We start from the raw sequence: 10,989 nt of genomic DNA on the forward strand, positions 1-10,989 counted from the left end.
AATAGAATTTAATTACAATACATATTTTTAAAGGCCGTTTTCTCTCAATTAGTTTTCTGTCTGTTCTAATTGTTTTTTTAATTATGGAGTGACAATATGAGATACCCAAAATTCCCTCAGTAAAAACATTTGACTCTAATATGTCAACAAGAATGTTGAAACTGACTTCATCCAGTGTTTAGATTTTTGTACTAGAAATGTATGCAAATTAGCACATATTTCATTAAATTGTATCACTTCAAAAATACTTTAAATATAGTGATATAAACACGATTTGTTTAATTCTCACTAAATTCATGATTTTGCCATATTGAAGCAAATAAAAAGTTGATGGATTAAATAATCTATATTTATTTACCTTGATGGTTTTTATGGTTTGGATTGATTGTTTCTTTATAGTCATTGACTGTTAGCACCAGTATTTACTGTAGCAGTAGTTAGTACTAATAATTAATGATGCTGGAATATTGTTATAAAAAGATTATATGTGACCTTGGACCACAAAACCAGTCATAAGGTTAAATTTGACAAAACTGAGATTTATACATCATATGAAAGCTTTCTATTGATGTATGGTTTGTTAGGATAGGACAATATTTGGCTGAGATACATCTATTTGAAATCAGAAATCTGAGGATGCAAAAAAAATCAAAAAGACTGAGAAAATCACCTTTAAAGTTGTCCAAATTAGGTTCTTAACAATGCATATTACAAATCAAAAATTACATTTTGATATGTTTACAGTAGGAATTTTACAAAAAATCTTCATGGAACATGAACTTTACTTAATTTCTGAATGATTTTTGGCATAAAAGAAAAATCAAAAATTTTGACCCATGCAATGTATTTTTGGCTATTGCTACAAATATACCCCAGCGACTTAAGACTGGTTTTGTGGTCCAGGGTCACATATTAGTCATGTTAAAAGTGTTTTAAATGGGTTTATATTTTAAATGATTACTTTGAATATGCTGGTAAATTGAAATGCATTTTTTATGTGTTTTTATGAGTTCATACACTGTGTTTTAAATGGTTGCTTATTATCAATAAATATTTGTATTGTCTATTGTCAGTTTTATTTTTTATTATTTTAGTTAACATTTGTAATGGTTGAATGTTTATACACTCAAAAACGATTTTCTTCCCACATTTTGTTCAGATAAGCGATGACATGTTTCAGTTGTGACTGTTTCGGTAGTGACAATTTTACCTAAGTTTTAGCTCAAAGATGCCAATCAGCACATGGTTAGGTAACACAGTTCTGGACAGTTGTACACACATAAAAACTAAATGTTATGGAGTAACACCTTGATTGGTTAATAGCAGAAAAATTGTAGATTTTCAGACTTTAGAACTAATTTATGTTCATTTATTAAAATAATGGGGGCCATCACCATGTAGCAATGAGAGAGAGAGACACACAGGAATATTTCCTGATTATAAATGTAGGGGTGCAGTTAAAATCAGTCTCAGCTAGTGGACTAAAACATACACTGACTGGGTAGTGACATGAAAATGCAGGACACATTTCTTTTACATAAAGTTTCAAAATTTACAAAGAATATATTAAAAAACATAGATTTTTTTTTTTTTAACTTTTTTTTTAAAAATGAAAAAGATATTTTTAAAAACAGCAATGGAATAAAATGCAAAAATTATTTCAATATCATTTTCAGAAGTTGAAATTTATGGGTTAGGGTTAAGGACAGCCACCTCTTAATTGAAAGTGTCATGATCTGGGCTGGGGGGTTTTCCCTCAGCCACCTGAGGTCGCTGTTTCCCCTTCCCTTGCACTGCACTTCCCTGATTGTATCACCTGTCTTGTCATTAGCACTCATCATACAGACACCTGTTCACCATTAGACTTCTATAAGAACTCCCATTCCCCACTAATCATCCTGGCTGCATTGTCTTCCATGTCTGTCTCTGTGTTCCCCAGATCAAGTCGTGTTGTGCCGTGTTGGCCAGAGTTCGAATTACAAAGTGGCTTTCGGGGGAGCCCTATTTTCCGATCCTCCCTGACTGACTTTAATGCTTTTGGTGCATGTTCGGGCATTTAAAACAATAGGTCTATAGTAAACCGTTTACTTCCAAACGCAAGCACCTTGTTTGACAGATGCGGCGGCGGCGGTAACACCGGCAAGCTAGTTGTTGTAGCTGGTGCGCTGTCATCACTCCTCTTCGTTTGTTTTGTAAATCCAAATTGACTGAGGTTTGGCTGCTTTCTTTTTGACATTCTTATTAGTATCCACAGAGTGTTCCAAGTGTTGAAGTTAAGCTAACATTCAAATACCAACTCAGTGAGAAGTTCAAGTGGTGACGTAAACGTAGTAATTTCACTGCAGCGCCGCCACGCATGGATGGTCACAGCAGGAGACAGCGGAAAATAGTGTTCGGAAATAGTGATGTAATGAGCGAATAAACACACAACATTGACACATTTTTAATATCATCATTTATTTCAGGAACCTTGATGTACAGAAAATCAAAATCTATATGCGACACAAAAAATGGAAAGTGTTTTAGAGCTCCCCCTAAATGTCTCAAAGTAGGCTCTCAGGGGAGCCCAGGTCCTTTTCAGGGGAGTCGAGCTCCCCTTAGCTCCCCCGTAATTCGAACCCTGGTCATAAGCTTACAAATGCGGCTTTATCGAGCTTAACGGCTCTGGCCCGAGCAGATATAAATGGAACGCTATTGGCTATTCAAAATAAGTGGGCGGGGCTGGGCGATATGTTTTTGTTTCAGTTAAAAGTACGTCACCACATAGAATGGCTGCGTGTTTCAAGGCACTAGTGGACCTTTAAATTTAATTAAAAGTCTATAATATACTTTGGTTTAAAATGCTCAATAGTGATTGATAAACAAAAAATGTTAGCTTGCTTTAATGAGCATTTTATTTCTTCAGGATCCCTATTTGAATCCTTGAATCCTTCTATCAAGAGAACCCCTCTGACCCATGTTTAACCTCAGAAAAACCATTTTTTATTTCTCCTGTATCAATTAACAAAGTCCATAAAGCCCTTCAGGAATTAGACACAAAAAAGTCTGCTGGTCCTGACAATTTAGATCCTTTCTTTCTAAAGTTAGCAGCTGACTTTATTGCGCAGCCTTTATCATATATTTTTAACTTAACAATTGCCGCATACCTAGAGGCCTTCGTATCCAGAAGGCTCCAACTATTGGCCGTGAAGACCCAGCCTTTTGTAAACGATGGTGTGAGATCATGAACAAGGCATCTCTAGATCTTACTCTCTTGGTTACAGAGTTCACACAAAAAGAGTTACTTAAGATTAAACAAGACATTGATGAGATTAAAATCTCCATTATTGATTCCCATGATGAGACTGTGTTCAAACAACAAACTGAGCTTCTTGAGAAGTCTTTGGCAAAATTCAAACAAGGTCTACAACAAATCAAGATAAGAAAATTTCGCAGAGATACAATGGATTACAGGGATAATCAAGTTTACACATGGCTAAATCAGACCAAAACAACCAGGCCACTTCGCAAAGTCCGTTTTGAAGATGGTGCCTCACTGACCTCAGCGTCTAGTGTCGAGAGTGATTTTTTAGGAGGACAGTCCAGCGACACCGACAGCCTCCAAAGTGTCACACGCCCACGCCTAAGAAGACGCGCCGAGGTCGACGAGGCAGTAAGATCAGGCAGCAAATCCACATCAATGGTAAAGAAGCAGAGCCGGAAAAAGATAACTTAATCTTCAACCTCACAGGCAACACCCTACACCCAGACGAAGTAAGCCTTAAGGGTTTGAGTTTTGTCCCTAGTAAACCTGCTGATTCCTTAGTTACTAAAATAGAACTGTTTAAATTTTTTCGCAATCTGAGACTGAAAACCTATTACAAGGACACTACAACTACCTCTTCTCAGATTTACAACAAACAGGAGCGAGGTAAATTTAAACCTACAAGTACTTTTTGCCCTCCCATCTTTAACCCCTCATTGGATACTTTCTGTAGACTTGTTGAACGTGATGTTGAGCAGCTTTTTAGCAATCCTCATCCTCACAATGGCATGAATAATTTGACATTTTCTGAAAGACAGGCCCTTGACAAACTTTGCAAAGATAAAAACATTGTGGTGAAGCCAGCTGATAAGGGAGGTGGTCTAGTAATTATGCCCAAAACCCTGTACGATCAGGAGGTTCTAAGACAATTACAAGACCTGACCTATTATAGAGCTTTGCCCACTGATCCTACCAGTAGATTTCAAAAGGAAATAGAACTATTCCTCCAGCAAGCTCACTCCTCTTCTCTTATCTCTGAACGAGAATTCCAATATTTGTTCAATCATACCCCAACTAGACCAGCTTTCTATATTTTGCCTAAGGTTCATAAAAATCTATCTAATCCACCAGGTCGCCCAATTGTTGCAGGTAATAATAGTCTTACTGAACCCCTTTCTAATTTTGTAGACTTCATTCTCAGACCTTTGGTTACTTTGCTCCCAAGTTATCTCAAGGACACATCTGACTTTCTTAAATGTCTGTCTCAGATTGGTCATCTAGGTCAGGGTGTTTTGCTTGCTACTATGGATGTAACCTCTTTATATACAAACATTCCTCACACTGATGGTTTGACTGCCTTGAAGTATTTTCTTGATCTCCGGACTAATGATGATGGTCTACCTACTAAATTCATTGTAGATATGTCTGAATTAGTGCTCACTAAAAACTATTTCTTGTTTGAACATCAATATTACCTTCAGATCAGTGGCACAGCTATGGGTGCCACTATGGCCCCTGACTATGCCAATTTATATCTTGTTTTTTTGGAAGAACAGTATGTGTTCAATAACAATCCTTTTTTGGAGAAGATAATATTGTTCAAGAGATACATTGACGACTGTTTTGTGATTTTTCATGGCTCATTATCTGAATTTGAACTGTTTGTCTTATACATGAATTGCTTAAGACCTTCTATTAAGTACACAGCGAGTGCCACTAGTGTGAACTTTTTAGACACCTGTATTTCTGTTATTGATGGACATATTGTTTCTTCTTTATATAGGAAAGACACAGAGAAAAATAGCTTACTTCATGCCACAAGTGCTCACCCAACATCTCTGAAATGTGGTCTGCCTTTCAGTCAGTTCACCAGATTGCATCGTATCTGCTCTGACAAAAATGACTTTGAGGTAAAAGCAAGACTTCTATACAGAGATTTTAACTCTAGGGGATATCCCAACAGTTGGCTTGATACCGCACTAAACAAAGTACGTGCCTCTGGTACACATTCGTCTAATTTGGTTTCTAAAAAAAATGAGAACCGCTGCATTCTAAAACTGACCTATAGTCCTTTGAGCAGAGAAATTAGAAACATTGTTAATTCTCATTGGCATATAATTAAAAGTGATTATCAACTGAATGGGCTTTTTCAAAATATGCCTCTTTGTGTCTTTTCTAGAAGCTCAAATCTTAGAGATAGGCTGGTCCATGCTGATACTGCCACGCCTCCTTCTAGTACTCTTTCCAATACCCAGGGTAATTTTCCATGCAAAAGTTGCACTTCCTGCTCACATTACCTTAAACTCCAGTCTTTCACACACCCGCACACACGTAAGATATATAAAATCAAGCAATTGATTACATGTAAATCTACCCACGTGGTGTACATTTTGATCTGCCCTTGCCCATTGTTGTATGTAGGCAAAACTATCAGGGCTTTACGAACGAGAATTTTGGAACATTTGAGTGCAATTAGGAGATGTGATGCAACTTCGTCTGTTTCCCAACATTTTCAACTAGCTAAGCATGCAATTTCTGACCTGAAATTTCTGGGCATTGAAAGAGTTTTGCCTAAAAGGAGAGGTGGTGATTTAGATAAAAAAAAAACTGCTATAGAGAGAATCTTTTTGGATTTTTGAACTCAACAGTCTTTTCCCGAAAGGGATGAATGAAGAGATAAACTATTCATGTTTTCTGTAAGTATTTTTATTCTTTTTAGAGATAAACATTGTTAATTTTTTTATAAAAAGAATTGTGTTTCTACCTGTTCTCTGGGTCTGGGCTGAAGCCCCTCCCATTGCACCTGTTACCTGTTTCCTGATTACCTACTGAGTATTAATTGACTGCATGTCTGGTGTTGATTCATTATGAGCATTGAGAATAGCTGGATGGCTGAAACGTCTGCTCTTGCTCTATTAAAATAATTGATTCTTTTTGTTAAAGACTTTTTCAGAGTGCGAACCATCTACAGTCTCTTCTATACTTTATTGGTTTTCACACACCTGGACTTACAATTATCCTTCATCTGAGCGCAACAATATTTCCTTGTCAACTTAACAATTGCCGAAAACGACATCCCTAAAGTATGGAAGTCAGCCCATGTTACACCATTACTAAAAGGGGGCGATCCATCTATTTTAAATAACTATAGGCCTATTTCTAAGCTGTGTATTTTAGCTAAACTCCTTGAGCGCCTGATTGGTGAACAGCTAAAGGAATTTTTAAACATAAATGATATCTTATCACCTTTTCAATCAGGGTTTAGGAAACAACATAGCACCATATCTGCAGCATTAAAGGTGATAAATGATATTGCTGGGGCATTGGATAATAGGAAAATATGTGCTGCGCTGTTTATAGGTCTTTCGAAGGCGTTTGATACGGTTGATCACTGTATTCTTGTGAATAGTCTTGTGAGCATTGGCTTGTCTAAGCATTCGGTAGATTGGTTTGCAAATTATTTGTCAGGTAGAACCCAAAGTGTTCGGGTGGCTGGTTCTGTGTCTTCATTTTTGCCTATTTCCAAGGGGGTTCCTCAAGGCTCAGTATTAGGGCCCATATTATTTTCAATTTATATAAACAGACTTAGTGAAAATGTATCGAATGCTGTGTATCACTTTTATGCTGATGACACTGTTATCTACTGTACTGCATCATCTACTGCACAAGCCCTTGAACTTTTGCAGTCTGCATTTAATACTGTTCAGAACCATTTAAAACAGCTTAAACTGGTCTAAAATGTACAAAAGACAAAAATAATGGTATTCACAAACTCAAGACAACTTCCAGTTTCTTCTTCTAGCATCTCAACTTCTGAAGGAAACGAAATTGAGTTAGTTAACAGTTATAAATATTTGGGTATAATCATTGATTCTAAACTATGTTTTAGAACTCATGTTAGCAATCTGGTTTCTAAGCTTAAGATAAAGCTTGGCTATCTTTACAGATCAAAATCATGCTTATCCATTCGCGCTAGAAAATACCTGGTGAAGGCCACTTTTCTTCCCATATTAGATTATGGTGATCTGATATATATGAATGCTTCTGCCCAATGTTTGAAGAAACTGGATGTTGTGTATCATTGTGCATTACGTTTTTTCACTGGTTGTGGTTATAGGACACATCACTGTATCCTTTCTTATACAGCTAAATGGCCCTCTCTTTATGCAAGAAGGTACACTAACTGGCTATGTTTCATTTACAAGGGACTTCTTGGACTAGCTCCTACTTATTTGAGTGTCCTTTTAACAAGAAATCACGGCCATTATGGATTATGTTCAAATGATGTACTACACTTGTTGGTCCCTCGTGTCAAAACAAGTTAGGCAAAAAAGCCTTTATGTTTGCAGCACCTTCTGCCTGGAACATTCTTCAGAAATCCTTGAAAATTACTACCTTTATTTCTTATAGACAGTTTATTTCAACTCTGAAAAATGTGGAGCAGGTGAACATTGGTCAGTGTAACTGTTCATAAAGTATTAAGCATTTTTCAGCACAGGGTCTTGTGATATATATGTATGTGTATTTGATGTGTTCTTTTATATGTATGTGTATTTGATGTGTTCTTTTATATATGTTGGAAATTGTTCTTTGTTTTTTTATGCTGCATCTTGGCCAGGTCTCTCTTGTAAAATAGATTTTAATCTCAATGAGTTTGACCTGGTTAAATAAAGGATAAATAAAAATAAAAATAGTGTAAAAAAAACACCCTTTTACCCTGTCAAAATCAGCTGTGCACAAATAAACTAATTTTAATTTTATTGCATGTTCCTTTCAATGCAAATGAGCTCTGCTCGCCCTGCCCCTCTCTGCTGTGAGATGATGAGCTGTAATGTTTACTTGCCAACAAGCACATTATGAAAGGCCATTTGCAAAGATGCATAAAAAACCCTTATACTCACTTCTGCTGTGGGTGAAGCTGCATTACAAATGATTTGCACGAACAGAGGCATATGTAGATCGCGCTTTCCTTTTTAAAATGAAAGTAACATTAATCATCTGCGTCTTCAGCGGCTCAGATGTCGGGAGTAAATGACGACTGCTATGTTCATTATTACATCTAACAACAGAACACCTCAGTCGCTCAATCTGAGACATTCTTGTCTTCCCAGTGGCAATGTATTCGGACCATTTCAGCTCGGTGAGGGCGGGTCTAAGGTAAGGCGTTCATGTCAATCAACTATCGTGGGAGCTGCCTCCGTCTGTGTGTCATCACACCGACAAGAAGCTGAGAATGACCTGATTTTAAAAAGGAGATATTACTTTTAAAGATTAAAAAAAAAAACACCACTGGGTGAATTTTTATCATTGTAGGGTGGTTGGGTACACAAACTGCCAACGCACATTAATGTTCAAACAACACGGTAAAGTGAGTTTTGTATCTGATGACCCCTTTAAATGTATTTACATTATCACTACTTGTACCTTTTCATCAAGTTACAAAAAAAAATGTTAAAACTAATGCGAGGGTATTACTAATGCAGCGTCTATTGGACGGACGGTAAATTTGACATTGTTCTCTTTTCGGACTGCCAATATCAGTCTTTGTTTTTTCCTTTTTTTTTTTTTTTTTTTTGAAAGTCATGAAAACACTATTGTGTAGTTTTTCTTTTGCTATCTGAGCAAATGGGAATGCAAAAAAATACATTTGTGACGATTTCCGCTGCTGACAAACCCAGAAATGTGAGAAAGGTCCAAAAAAAAAAAAAAGTGAGAAAGGTGCATGGTTGATACTCCGGTTCAGCACTACAAACCAGTGTGTTTAAAATTATATAGTAAGAGACACCAATTTGCAAGATCAAGCAGCAAAACAAGCTGTCTTACGGGAAAAATAAGATGGATATAGTTTTTGTCAGTTGCATCTGCAAAATATAATAGCATCCTCATTATTTCATTATAATATGTACAATTACGATAGAAAATAATTTTTTTTTTATATAATATTAAGAATTAAGATTTTTTTTACATTGCCATCTTCCAGCCAAAGTGATCTGACATCATATAACTTCCCAACTCGTGTATAGAGGGTTTGCACTTACGTCACGATTTGGTCAGTTACCTGGATGTGTGGCCATATTGGCGATACTCAGATGTAAACAACAGCATGGACTGTAATATACTACTGAATACTGTTGTTCTGCTAGTTAATGCTGTCTAAACCATGGAAAAACATGTGGAAGCTGCTAAATCACATAGAGAAAGACTTAGTAAGCAGGAAAGGGCACAATATTTGGACAAACTAAATTTAGCAGGTGGTAAAGATTTGTACGAGCAGTAGGCTATTCATTAAGATACTAGGTAAATATTTCACCTACCTGACCTGAAATAATAAGAACAAACACGAATGTTGTCAAGATTCTTGCCCTGGAAATTCTGGTTCAGTTTGACAAATCTCAAATGCCTTTTGTTTCTCAGAGAATTTTTTGCACTCTTCTCCTTGATTTGTCATACCTTTTGTCAGTCTATAGTCCTCCAAATGTTTTTCCCAGTCAAACCGATTAGTACAACCCAAACATGACAATAATTGACTGTTTTCAGCTGCAATAATCAGCAAAATATGTGGGTTTCATTCAGTTCAGTGACATCGTTTATGTTCAGTGCCGTCAATATGGCAGATTGATAACCCGTTATGAAAACACTCTAAAACTAAACGAATATCGCATGCGATGACGCGCTGAAATAAAACAACAGATTCCTATGGATGCTACATAGAAAAAACGAAAAAGCACTCTTAAAAAGGATGTGTTAAAAACAACACAACCTGTGTTGTTTCTTAACACACCTTTGTGTCTAGTTAAGGACAAAACATTTTGTGTTTATAGGTTTTGACTCAACCAGTGTGTTATTCCTTCTAACACAGAAAATGTGTTGATTTATTTCTACACACTATGTGTTATAAATACACAATTTGTGTCAATTATGTGTTATTTTTGAAAAATCTTGAAAAAATAACTCAAAAATGTAAAAAAAAAAAAAAAAAAAAGAGAGAGAGAGAGGTAAACAATCAAAATACAGTAATTTTAACATTTTAATTATCCCTTGAGTGAAAAGTTGTTAATGGTTAATAAAGTTTGTACTTTAAATAAAAGAAAAAAATATTTTTTGACAACCTCTTAAGCCTTAATCGTTTTTTTTTAAATATTTTTATCTGCATACAAGTGGTGGTGAGGGTCGTGAGATGAAGCCTCTCCTTTGTCTCCAGCCTCGTCAGTAACTGCCACAAGCGCTTCAGGAGTGTCTTCCATTCAAAGCTGCAAGAGTAAAGTAAAGATACTTTTGTTATTTATAGGCTACACTTAGCGAATATTGTAAAATAGCAATAGCTAAATAGGCAAGAAAAACTTAAGCATCAGAGATTATGTTAGCATCTTAGGGCAATTTGCACAAAACGTGGCACCACGAAGCTGTTCATTTTCAAAGAATGGCATAGATTTCCTCATGTGAAGCACTACAACGTATCAATGATTAATTAAAAGTGATCCTGTTCACAATAAATCTAACAAAAGAAACCATAAAGCTTGTTAAATTAAGCTCGTCGGGATGTGCAGCAGGCGCAGCTCGCATGGCCATTCGTGAGGCAGTTTTCCGGCTACCACGTATATGTGCCAAATGCCCCTCGTCTACAAACGATCACAAAAGACATTTAAACAACGTATAACGGCAAATACAAACATTTCTCTTACCTTCACACGTCGAAGTTATGTCCTGACGATGAAAACTTGAAGCGCGAGGAAATTTGCTTGTGT

Source organism: Garra rufa, chromosome 8, assembly GCF_049309525.1.
Source record: "Garra rufa chromosome 8, GarRuf1.0, whole genome shotgun sequence".
In the NCBI taxonomy this organism is placed as follows: domain Eukaryota; kingdom Metazoa; phylum Chordata; class Actinopteri; order Cypriniformes; family Cyprinidae; genus Garra; species Garra rufa.